The sequence below is a fragment of the Myxine glutinosa genome, chromosome 11 (assembly GCF_964187855.1).
Source record: "Myxine glutinosa chromosome 11, kmMyxGlut1.1, whole genome shotgun sequence".
NCBI lineage: Eukaryota > Metazoa > Chordata > Myxini > Myxiniformes > Myxinidae > Myxine > Myxine glutinosa.
In genome coordinates this window covers 107,420,077-107,432,136 of record NC_136271.1, presented here as the reverse complement: position 1 = coordinate 107,432,136, position 12,060 = coordinate 107,420,077, and the positions used below count along the sequence as shown (strand labels likewise).

At 44.3% G+C, this 12,060-nt stretch overlaps 1 long non-coding RNA gene across 9 annotated transcripts in view; it reads right to left on the bottom strand.

Moving 5' to 3' along the window:
- Window positions 1-11,450, bottom strand: part of LOC137437019 (uncharacterized) — a 37,672-nt gene extending 26,222 nt beyond the window's left edge. Inside the window, exons 1-5 of one of the 9 annotated variants that reach the window (XR_013625019.1) lie at window positions 11,326-11,443; window positions 11,044-11,134; window positions 6,235-6,360; window positions 5,723-5,789; window positions 5,362-5,482 (exon numbers count right to left, since the gene is read on the bottom strand). This is a non-coding gene — a long non-coding RNA (uncharacterized LOC137437019). Of the gene's footprint in view, window positions 1-5,361; window positions 5,483-5,722; window positions 5,790-6,234; window positions 6,361-11,043; window positions 11,135-11,297 lie in introns of all 9 variants that reach the window. The other 8 variants (XR_013625020.1, XR_010986409.2, XR_010986410.2 and 5 more) reach the window with 8 other exon arrangements.
- Window positions 11,451-12,060: the final 610 nt, after the last annotated feature.

Here is a 12,060-nt window from a genome sequence, read left to right as displayed (position 1 = left end):
AGCATTCCTTATCTCATTGCTCTACCACCCTGGCCTCTTTCAAACTAGTTTTACACCTCATTGGAATAAAAAGAATAATAATAATAAAGGAGTCTTATATAGCCCCATCAAGCAGAGTTAACGACCCTCGTGGCGCTTTACATTATCATGCGAACGCACACACACCACACACACATACACACACACACCTTCACTCTTGCCCTATTCCTCTCCCTCCCCATTCAAAACCCACAGATGTGTACTCTCCCCTCCTCCTCCCTCTCCCTCCCCTGCACATGTACACAGACATACTCTCGATCTCTGTCCGACCTCAAACCAAAGGGAAAACAGGACTTAGACTTTGAAGGACTTGTGAAACAGATAGGTTTTGTTGGAGGTTTTAAAGGCAGGAAGAGAGTAAACATGTCGAACAGAGGAAGGCAAGTCATTCCAGAACAGAGGTGCAGCAAAGGAAAAGGATTTCTCGCCAAATGACTTGGTGCTGGTGCGCGGCGGCTCTAAGGTCATAGAGTCGTCGCTTGAACGAAGCCGTCGCCGAGGCACATAGAGTGAGAAAATCGGAGAGATGGTGAGGTCCCGTTCCACACAATGATTTATAACATAGTGTGCAAATTTTGTATTGCACACGAGCAGACAGGGCAGCCAGTGTAAAGATTCAAGGAGCGGAGTAACATGGTCAGACTTTTTCGCCTTACAGACAAGACGAGCGGCAGAGTTTTGAAGCTTTTGTAAGTTATCCAAGAAAAACTGAGGGCAGCCAGCATACAAATAATTACAATAGTCTAGCCTTGAGAGGACAAGGGCACAGACCAGAGTTAGAGCAGCCTGAGGAGTAAGAAAGTGGCGAATGGATGCGATCCTTCGCAGCTGAAAGTATGCTGATTTGCAAGTTTGAAGTACTTGCTTGGAAAATGTCATGTTACAGTCGAAAACCACACCATGGTTCTTGGCCGACGAAAAGGTTTACATCGGTTTCACCAACATGAATAGTGGTAGGAAGTGAACATTGTAGAGGACATCTGTGCGATCTTACAATCATAGACTCTGTTTTAAATAGCATCGTTCAGCTGAAGTTTGTTTTGGGTCATCCACGCCTTCACGTCGGCAATACAGCCTTCTAACACTTCACCAGTGGGCACGATTTGTTGAATCGTGCTTCCTTTGTACAGGTGATTGTCGTCCGCAAAGGCATGGTGATCAACTGAATGTCTGGCAACAAGATCAAATAGAGGCTGAGTGTACAAAAGAAAGAGGATAGGTCCCAGGACTGAGCCCTGGGGAACGCCAAAGGAAAGCGGAGAAGGGGCTGATTTCTGGCCATTGACAACAACTGTTTGCACTCTATCAGTAAGATAGGACATCAGCCAGGAAAGGGGAGTACCAGTTATACCAAATGAGAGTTCAAGACGACGAATTAAGACACTATGGTCAATCGTGTCAAAGGCGGCAGACAAGTCTAAAAGAGCAAGAACGGAAACCTTACCACAGTCAAGAGAGGTCAGAAAATCATTGGTTATTCTTAGGAGAGCGGTCTCGGTGCTATGGCCTGGTCTATATGCTGACTGACGAGAATTGAAAAGATTATTTGAAACTAGATGGTCATTCATCTGTGATAGCACAATTCTTTCTGTGATCTTTGACAAGACAGGTTGGAGATAGGACGGTAATTTTTCATGTCGTTAAGGTCAAGTGTGGGCCTTTTAAGAAGTGGTTTAACAAGAGCTTGCTTAAAGAGAAGCGGAAATTAACCCATAGTCAGAGAATCATTGATAACTGCAGTAATAAATGGGAGGAGGGTGTCCAAACACTGAATAAACAAATCGGTGGGAAGGGGGTCAAGATCACATGTTTTTGTGTTTGACTTGAGGGTTGTACATTTGACAATTTCCTCAGTAACAGGAGCACACGAACTAAGAGGTCACCCGCTTGTCTGCTTGTCAAGATTGCTTGTCAAGTGACTGCTTGTCAAGATTGTTTCTTCTTGACTGAATTTTATTGTGAAAGAAATGCAGGAAGCGTTGAGGTAGTTCGTTTTGAGGAAATACAGTGGGAAGAACGGATTTATTTTTGGTGGCAAACAGGCGGTTTGTAATGCTGAACAGTTGCTTGCAGGAGGAGCTCCTAGTAATCCGATCAGAAATATATGACGTTTTTGCTTTCAGAATGATTTTTATGACGAGTGTTTTAGCTATGTTATGCAACTGTTTATGGACTGTGAGGCCAGTCTTCAGCCACTGTCTCTCGGCACGTCGTCGTTCCTTTGATTTTTGGCAGCCCTGACTTCGTCGCTGACTGCGCTGAACCACGGAGTACTCCTGCGTCTGGGAACGGTGCGCTGTGTCGCTGGAGCATGACAGTCTAACGCTGTGCGGAGGCAAGAGTCGAGGTCTTCTGCAGTGACGTCGGAACGGCCAGAGAGACGGGTGTGAAGGTCCTCTTTAAAGGCGGAACGGTTGATGGCACAAATGTTGCGGGCAGTGATGAAGGTGGGCTGAAGACGAGGAACAGCAATACTCAGGTGGCTGGTGACACAGAAGTGGTCAGAGGTGATAGCACAGGTCACTGACGTGGACTGCACCAACTGATCATCGCATCTGTGCACTAACCAATCCAGGACGTGTCCTTTAACATGTGTAGGTTGGGAGACAGACTGAGACAGACTAAAAGTAGAAAGGAGGTCAATGATCTTTGAAGTGAGAGGATGTTGTGGTTGGCTGTAGTGGACGTTGAAATCTCCAAGAATCAAGACGAAACCAGGAAGAGTATTGCAGTGCTCAAGCAGATTAGGAAGCTGGGTCACGAACATAGAGTCAGTAAGCTTGTTTTTCCGGTTAGGTGGAGGTCGGTAGAGGCAGAAGAAATGAAGAGTGTTTTCTGCCAGAGTGATGGTGACATGGGCTAGCTCGTAGGATGAATGGTCGAACGAAAAAGTCGTGGTGAAGGAGACAAAGGGAGAGAAGTTGTCTCTGTAAATAACAGCAACGCCCCCACCTCTAGAGGAGCGAGGAAATGACTGTAGGGTGTATCCAAGTGGGGTGAGATCAGCACATCTCGCTTCGTCGCCACTGGGTCGGAGCCAAGTTTCGGTCAGAAAAAGCACGTCGATTTCATTATCTTGAATAAAAGAGGTAATTTCGGTTCGCTTTTCAGGACTACTTACAGACTGAGCATTGAATAAGGCGAGAGACAGGTCAGAACGATGTTGTTTTGGTGCTGTGTATGTTCTACATGGATAGATGAGGTTATTGAAGTTGATAGGGGACACTTTTTCGCAGGAATTATTAAAATGTGGGCCGGGCCGTCGCTGGTCGCGAAGAGAAATCACAATCGGTATTTTTCTCTGCTTTCTCCTCCCGATTCGCTTTGTGCATTTTCTCGGGAGACCAACGCCGATTTCAAGTTCTCTAAGGCCTGAGACGAGTCCAGGAGTCAATCGAGTGGTGTTGTTTAAAGACAAAAGTTTTTGCTGAGTGTAGCGAATAGGCCTCGGGACAGAGGAGTTAGAGCGGATAGTCGAGCTCGGTACATGCAGCAGTGCGTGCAGAGGTGGGACGAGCGACGGGACGAGCGATGGAACGAGACGGGGAAAAGAACTGTCTTGTTGAGAGGCGCACACCGGGGCTGCGTGAGGCGCAGCGAAAAAACATGGCGGGTACTCAGTTCAAAATTGTCAACTTGGTGGCGAGTAAAAACCAAAGTACTGCAAATCTCAAGGGCAGACACGCCGCCATAAGCCAGGAAACGAAACAGGGATCCATCACAATCATTCACACAAAGCACAACAGGACAGCACACGCAAAATCCAACGGAATCATTCAAATACACAGGACGACCGACTCAGCTCAGCCTGCTAGGCAAGTGACCCGGAAGGAATGTATCAACTCTGCACTCTACACATTTGCTCCTTGAAGGTTTCCCATTTTTCTGATGCTGATTGTCCTCTTGTTAACTTCTCCCAAACTACATAGTCCAGCTCTCTCCTTATACCCTCAAGGTTTGCTTTCGTGAAATCTAATACCTCTAATCGTTGTGCACCACTTCAGGCCATTTTTTGAGTGCAAGACAACTAAACATGCATTTCATTTGTCACTTATGGCAAACCCACTGTACTTGCAATAAATATCATACATGCACCCTATATTCATCGCTCGCGCTACACTTCAATCACCCGCTACCCACGTACGCACACATGATGTCATGCGTCACATACTGGAGCGATTTACCGGAATCGCCCTCACTCGTTGTGCAACACCAGAGCATTCACCTTTAAACTAACGTGTCACGCACTGGAGGGGTTGCCGGGAATCACCGAGTCGAGAGCCTGATGGATTTACTTAATGGTGGTGGTGGTGCAGCACAGGCATGAGGGCCATATGTTCTCCTCCTGCGTCAAAGTTCCTTGTTTAGATTTATTGGTCTCGTACCTGGCGGACATCTCATCACGGTAACGCACTTGCAAGCTTATGTACCCGGCTAACTTCGACAAAAATACCTCATATGTCATAAATAAAACTACCATGGGTGTAATTCAAATAACCGTGGTCATGATACGTTGACATTCCACCCCACCTGGATGAAATGGGTTAAGAAACGAATCAGCATATCGGAATAGCAACTCGATTTCCTATAATCACTGCATGTTTTTCTGACGGCAAAAATACAGAAACCTCCATATGCGCCGTTAAAAAAAAATATATATATATATATATATATATGAAGGGATTTCCATGCTACATGGAAGCAGTTTCACCCATGCACACAGAATAATGTCTTCTGAGCAACCTATCAACATCGACGATCGATTGACTTTGGAAGAATCCTAACTGAAAGGAGAGTTCCTTGCTCGGGAAAAATCACCACGTGAACTTTTAAGTGCAGCTGTGAAAGCAATGTAGGCACATTACAGCGCAACTGAAAGCTGTGACAACGAGGAGTGAGAACAGACACGCTGACGCGGAGTGTAAAGGTAGTGGGCATGAAGACGTGAATGGGAGAAGGGTGCTGTGGGCACGGTATCGATGCCTTATAATCCGGAGGGGAAGGTGAGGCTTTTTTTGTTGAATTGTCAGAAGGGTGTGTGTGTGTGTGTTTATGTGTTAGACATCGTGCATGTGATGCAATCACCAAAAGGTAATATGATCATGAAGTACAAAAAAAAGCAGAGTATAAATTTGCTGAAGATAGACACGAGTTCCTTTTCTGAATTGATAACATTCAGCAAGTTAATAAATTTCAAATTTTCTCAAGTCCAGTGCAGAAACAAAAAAAACCTTTTACAACAGAATACACATTTATACATAACTAAATCTTTCTGGGTTTTTTTCAACCAAATTATTCATTTCAAGGATTTAAAACTGTTACCTCTTTTGATAATTTCCACAGCAACAATAATTTTTAGAGGAACACAAAATGAGAGCCAAAGGTTGTTGCGTCAAGAAACTTTCTTCAAGCCACCAAGTCCACCTCGTCAGAAATGCAATGGCTGCAGGAAAAAAGAACATGCATGTTATTGGCAGTTGATAAATTAAGGAAGGGGCTTGTAACATTGAAAAAAAAGTTAATTCGAGCAAATGGGACATCAGAATAAAAACGTTTTCACAAGCCAGTCATTGTCACTGGTCTTCAATTGGGTAAACGGCAATTTATCATCATCATCATCCCAAAGCTCGAAAATGGACGTCAAATTGTTTGTGTCAGGAAATAAATCTCCAGAACATCTTACCTTCACATGAATGTCCGATATAAAACCTCCTGCTTCAGAATCACCGACTCGATCAACAGAGCGGAAACTGCATAAAGCACAAACAACTCGGAATTAATTTTTGCAAAAAAAGGTGACAAAGGCGAACTGCATCTAAATAAATGGATCAAACGTACTGTACTTCAAATGTTCAATAAATAAACTTCTTTAAAAATCATGGTGTCTATTTACTTCTGTCATGTCTGTGTGTATACATACATACATACATACATACATATATACATATATATTGTTATGGTTTTTAGAACCTTCACGTTGTAAATTTAGTAGTAAATTTCCTGTGTACATTTCCCCCTTAAAAAAAACAAAAAACGTTATTTTGTGTTTCAGTTAAGGCTGTGTCTCCACTAGTTGATCTTGCGTTGCATCAAATCAAATAAGGTAGATCCTCCATTACCAACTGCATTGCCTCCATTACCAACTGCACTGCCTCCACTACCAACTGCATTGCCTCCATTACCAACTGCATTTACCTGCATTACCAACTGCATTCGCCGCCATTGCCATGTGCTCCAACTCGGAGCAGAAGGGCGTGGCCCGCCCATCGTCATCAAGAGTCAGCCAGCCCCGATCAACCAACCAAGAATGAGTGGGTTTGGCTTGAGAGGGCGGAGAGAGAACGATCAAGCAGTTTCGCAAACATTCCAGGGTGTGGCGCTATATAACCCGTTGCGCGGAGCCCCCACGAGAGTTCTGTGGAGAGGTGAGCAGAGTTCTCTGGAGAGGTGAGCAGAGTTCTGTGGAGAGGTGAGCAGAGTTCTGTGGAGAGGTGAGCAGAGTTCTGTGGAGAGGTGAGCAGAGTTCTGTGGAGAGGTGAGTAGAGTTCTGTGGAGAGGTGAGCAGAGTTCTGTGGAGAGGTGAGCAGAGTTCTGTGGAGAGGTGAGCAGAGTTCTGTGGAGAGGTGAGCAGAGTTCTGTGGAGAGGTGAGCAGAGTTCTGTGGAGAGGTGAGCAGAGTTCTGTGTAGAGGTGAGCAGAGTTCTGTGTAGAGGTGAGCTGAGTTCTGAGGGAGGTGCGCTGAACCAAAGTGAGAGAGTTCTGAGGAGTGCTTCTGTGGAAAGAGGTGGGCAGACAAAGCAGTGGAGAGAGAACGCATGAGGCGGAGGACGTACGAGGCCTGAGGGAAACGCCGCTTGGAACACCCCCTGTGCGCGAAGCTCTGACGCGGTGCTGCGCGTGAACCAGATTGCGGAAGAGTCGGCGGCCGTTCGCCTCCAGCCTGCCATCCTGAACGGACTCTTCTCTCCCTTCCAGCCATCTGGCATCCATCCCTGCCATACTATCCTTTGTGTACGTGAGTTTGTCTTGTTTGTTCTGTCCTGGGTATAAGTTAAGCCTGTCTAAGTATAAGCTGCCCTGTGTCTCCTATCTTTCACTGAAAATTACCTTCGTTTCTTTCTTTGGTTGTGTAAATAGTAATTAATAAATACCTGTTCTTCCTACCTTTGTCTTCTTCATTATCGTCTGATCGTCTTTGTCTTTTACCAATTGATATACGTGGCACGATTCGGCCAACGCTCAGGATCGGGTTTAGTTCTCTGTTAACGGCTCGAACATCGGACTGCTAACCCGCTCGGCAAATACCATCTTGTCCGTGGTTTTGAGCGGAGTTACCCACCTGCCTTGTGGAGGGATTGGCAGAGGTGTACGGGAATCCCTTGACCAATCACCTCGACCAATCCCACCCCACAGGGGAGCGGGGTAGCTTCAGGATCGGAGACGGCCAGTGCAAAATAGAAGGGGGATTAACCCCCCCCCTCCCCCCTTGCTAAGGGGAGCGCCGTCTCCGTTTCCGTAGCAATATATACACACAGTGAAACTTCCTCCAACGCGGTTTCAAATTTACGCGCTGAATTAAATGCGTCAAAACCTCCCCAACGTGAGGGTGTGTTTCGCATTTACGCGATCATGGCTGGTGTTTTCCCAAAGATTTATAATATTCTTATTCCTTGTTACTGTACTGTACTTTACTTTACTTTACCCTTGTACAAACAAGGCAGGTGTTCTTAGGCTGAATACAAGGTTAAAAAGACCTCCCTTGTGTGGACAAGGGTTAATTAATATTTAATTTATACATACGATGATACCTGCTCATCGTAAGAGGTGACCAAGGGTTGGCGTCAGGAAGAGCATCCGGCCATAAAAACTGCCTCAAAAAGGGAACCATGAGGTCATGGGGCCCGCAAGGCTAACCCCCACTTTAGCGGGGGAAATGGCCTCAAAATGATCATTCATACGATGATACGAGTCGCCATTTGCCGTCATCGCCGATCGCAGTTCGATTTTATATTCTGGATTAACTGCGACAACAAGCGTTACGCCTCGGTCCCCCGTCGGGGAAGTGATGTGAGTTGACAAAGTGGAAGATGCAGAAAACATGCCATGATATGATATTTCGCTCACAAGGCTCAGACATATATATGGTGGCGGCCATCTTGGATTTTGACGTGGCGACCCAATTTTCAATAGCGTTCTTCCTTATGCCGAGATACACCCACACCAAATTAGAAGTTGGTACTTCGCTTATTTTTCAAGATATTCATCTCACAAGGGTCAGACATACATGGCGGCGGCCATCTTGGATTTTGACGTGGCGACCCAATTTTCAATAGCCTTCTTCCTTATGCCTAGATACACCCACACACCAGATTAGAAGTTGGTACTTCACTTATTTTTCAAGATATTCAGCTCACAAGGTTCAGATATACATGGCATCAGACATACATGGCGGCGGCCATCTTGGATTTTGACGTGGGTTGCACCCACACACCAAATTCGAATGCGGTCTTCGCTTACGCACGCACGCCCGCCCACATGCACGGACACACGGACGGAGGGGAAAACCATAGTCCCCCTTTCGCTCCGCTGTGCGACGGGGGACAATTATAATGGAGAAAACGTATGTGGTTACTGGTTATGTATGTATATTTGTGACCAAAATGTCTTCTTCAAATTTTCTTTGACAATTCCAGTGTTATTTATATATTTAAAACTAACCTAAGAAACACATTCATGACTTATCTGTATTCACCAGCGCTACTTTTTTTGTTACTTTGACTTGATTAATTGAGATATAGATCGTGATATGTGCAAAATAAAACGTCGTAAAAACCCGGCTGGAAGTCGAAGGGAGGTAGGTGGTGTATTGGGGGCACATCTGCTCTGAGGCTGGTAGTTCGACTTTCCCATCCAGTTTTTGATAAATTTGTATTGACCTTCCCTTCCAGCTCTAACTGATAATTTAAAATATATGTGTTGGGTACTGATTTCTGATTTAAACAGTATATATTCAATCAGAACACAAAATACGAGTACATTTGGCTGACCTCCCCCACCCATCCCACCACCGTCACCCCCCGCACCATGCACCCCATTCCCCACTCCCCGAGAAAGCAGATATGGTCAAAGATGCCTATCCCTCTGAAACGACGTGTGGTGAGGCGAGCGGAGTCACGCGAGCATAAATAATAAAAGGAGCTGTGTCTGTCTGTCGTACTATAACTTGAGAACAGATAAACGGATTTCAATGAAACCAATGACGGCGGATTCAGGGAACTCCTGGGAAAGTTTGTAACCCCCCAAAAAATTTATGGGTACATGGGCACACGGTGAAACTGCAAACGCCATCTTGCGACGCCGGCTATTCCTGCACGAAGGCAGGATATACCCAGAATTATTTTTGTTCTTGCTCCATAGATTAGCCCTTTTAACAGCAGATTATGCTTAAAACCTTAAATAAAGAAGAGGGGGAGGGTGAGAATATTTTTCATTTTGATCTTCTTCTTGGTGTGTTCGTATATTATTCAATTCAGCATCTAAAAAGGCTAATGTATAGCTCGGCCGCTACCCATACACCACCTAATTACCTCCGCCACCAAAGGTGGATGGAGGTTATGTTTTCACCCCTGTCTGTCTGTCCGTTTGTTTGTCCGTTTGTTTGTTTGTGAGCAAAATATCTCAAAAAGTTGTGGACGGATTCGAACGAAATTTGGCAGAGAAGTAGCGTATGTGACGAGGACGAAACGATTAGATTTTGATGAAGATCCGGATTCGGCTACTATAATTTTTAAAACGATTCTTCACCATTGGGAGATCGGGCCAAAAACGATACATAGCATGGTATCTCAAAAAGTTGAGGACGGATTTGGATGAAACTTGGTGGACCGGTTGGATGTCTGACAAGGACGATTCGATTCGATTTTGGTGAAGATCTGAATATAGATTCCAATATGAGTTATTAAAATTTTAAAGTGATTTTTCACCATTGGGAGATGGGGCTAAAAGCAACAAATAGCAGGATGTCTCAAAAAGTTATGGATGGATTTGGACGAAACTTGTTGGAGAGGTTGTGTGTGTGACAAGGAAGAATCGATTCAATTTTGGTGAAGATCTGAATATATATATTTTTTGTATACAAGATCGAGGCTTGTGAAAGAGCGAAGATTAATCACACAAAAAATCAAACCGACACATAAAACACAAAATAAGGGGAGCGGTCGACAAGATGGGGAGAGAGGGGGAAGGACACAAACACAACATTTGAGAGCAGGGACATCGAGAGAACTGTGGGAGGGAGAGGGCTTGGGGGGAGGTGGGAGAGGTATAAAACATATGGACACTGCAAGGACTTCCAGGAATGAAGGTGGAATTTCAAAATTCCGATATGAGTTATTAAAATTTTAAAGTGATTTTTCACCATTGGGAGATGGGGCTAACAGCAACATATAGCAGGATATCCCAAAAAGTTATGGATGGATTTGGACGAAACTTGGTGGACAGGTTGTGTGTGACAAAGAAGAATCGATTCAATTTTGGTGATGATCCGGATTCGGCTAGTACAATTTTAAAGTGATTCTTCACCATTGAGTGACATGGCCAATCAGGCGGAGGGAAGCTCTCTACTGAGTGCCGCTCTAGTTTAATTTGTTCTCAATAACATTTTTTTTTTTTTTTGCATTTACTTTACGCAAAGATTGGTAATCCCGTCGGAGAAGCGACGGATGTTATATTCCAGTATATGTAAAAAATAGACGATGGTCGAAATCTTGCGATTCTTTAATCTTGCGATTATTGCGACATGACTTCCGGTCGTTAGGCCTTCAAGCGAGCAAGATGGCGCCTCGGCGAGCACGTGGCACATGGATCACGCCAAACCCAATCATTCGTCCATTGCGAATAGGACTTTTATTTTACTTAACTTCAGTTTGGGAATCACCAACACGAGTGGCGCGGCACCATCCGATTGAGTAAGAGCAAAACCAAACAAGACGATAAAGCAACTCACAGAGGGGATTTGGGGGACCCCAATCATAAGAGGGGCCACTCGGTCCGTCAGGCCTGTCCCACATCTTCACCGCTGGAACTCAATAAAGCAACTGCGTTCGGGATGGAAACATGGAGAGTTAGTGAGGAAAAACTAGAGTGGGAGCCATAATGGGGAGAACATGTATTATAATTATGTAACAGAAAATAGGCTAAAAAAAAAACCCTACATCTGTGAAAACCAATCAATCAATATTTAAATATCGTAATACATACACAAACATAAGTCAGCTCCCAGTTACACCAACCACGCCTTGTGAGCACTCTCGTCTCTCAGTCTCACCTCACCTCACCTCATCCTGACCTGAGGTCTCTCAAGTCTCAACCGTCAACTCTCAAGCGATCTGACCAATCACCAAAGCAGTCACCGGAAGAGGAAAAATTTCCCCGTATGGTATTCCATGGAATTTCCAAAATCTCCTTTATCGCACAGAATTACATGAGCTGAATTAAACATCAATAAAAATACTCGCGTGGAAAATCCTGTTAAGGAAAGCACCATTAAACAACGTTTGGCAAATTAGAATGTGTTAAAGTCCATGACGTTGTTATTCGTAACAGTATTAAAGTTCATGACGGTTATTCGTAACAGTATTAATGTTCATGGTGGTTATTCGTAACAGTATTAAAGTTCATGACGTTGTTATTCGTATCAGTATTAAAGTTCATGATGGTTATTCGTAACAGTATTACAGTTCATGACGTTGTTATTCGTATCAGTATTAAAGTTCATGACGGTTATTCGTAACAGTATAAAGTTCATGATGGTTATTCGTAACAGTATTAAAGTCCATGACGTTGTTATTCGTATCAGTATTAAAGTTCATGATGGTTATTCGTAACAGTATTACAGTTCATGACGGTGTTATTTGTAACAGTATTAAAGTTCATGACGGTTATTCGTAACAGTATTAAAGTTCATGACGGTGTTATTTGTAACAGTATTAAAGTTCATGACGGTTATTCGTAACAGTATTAA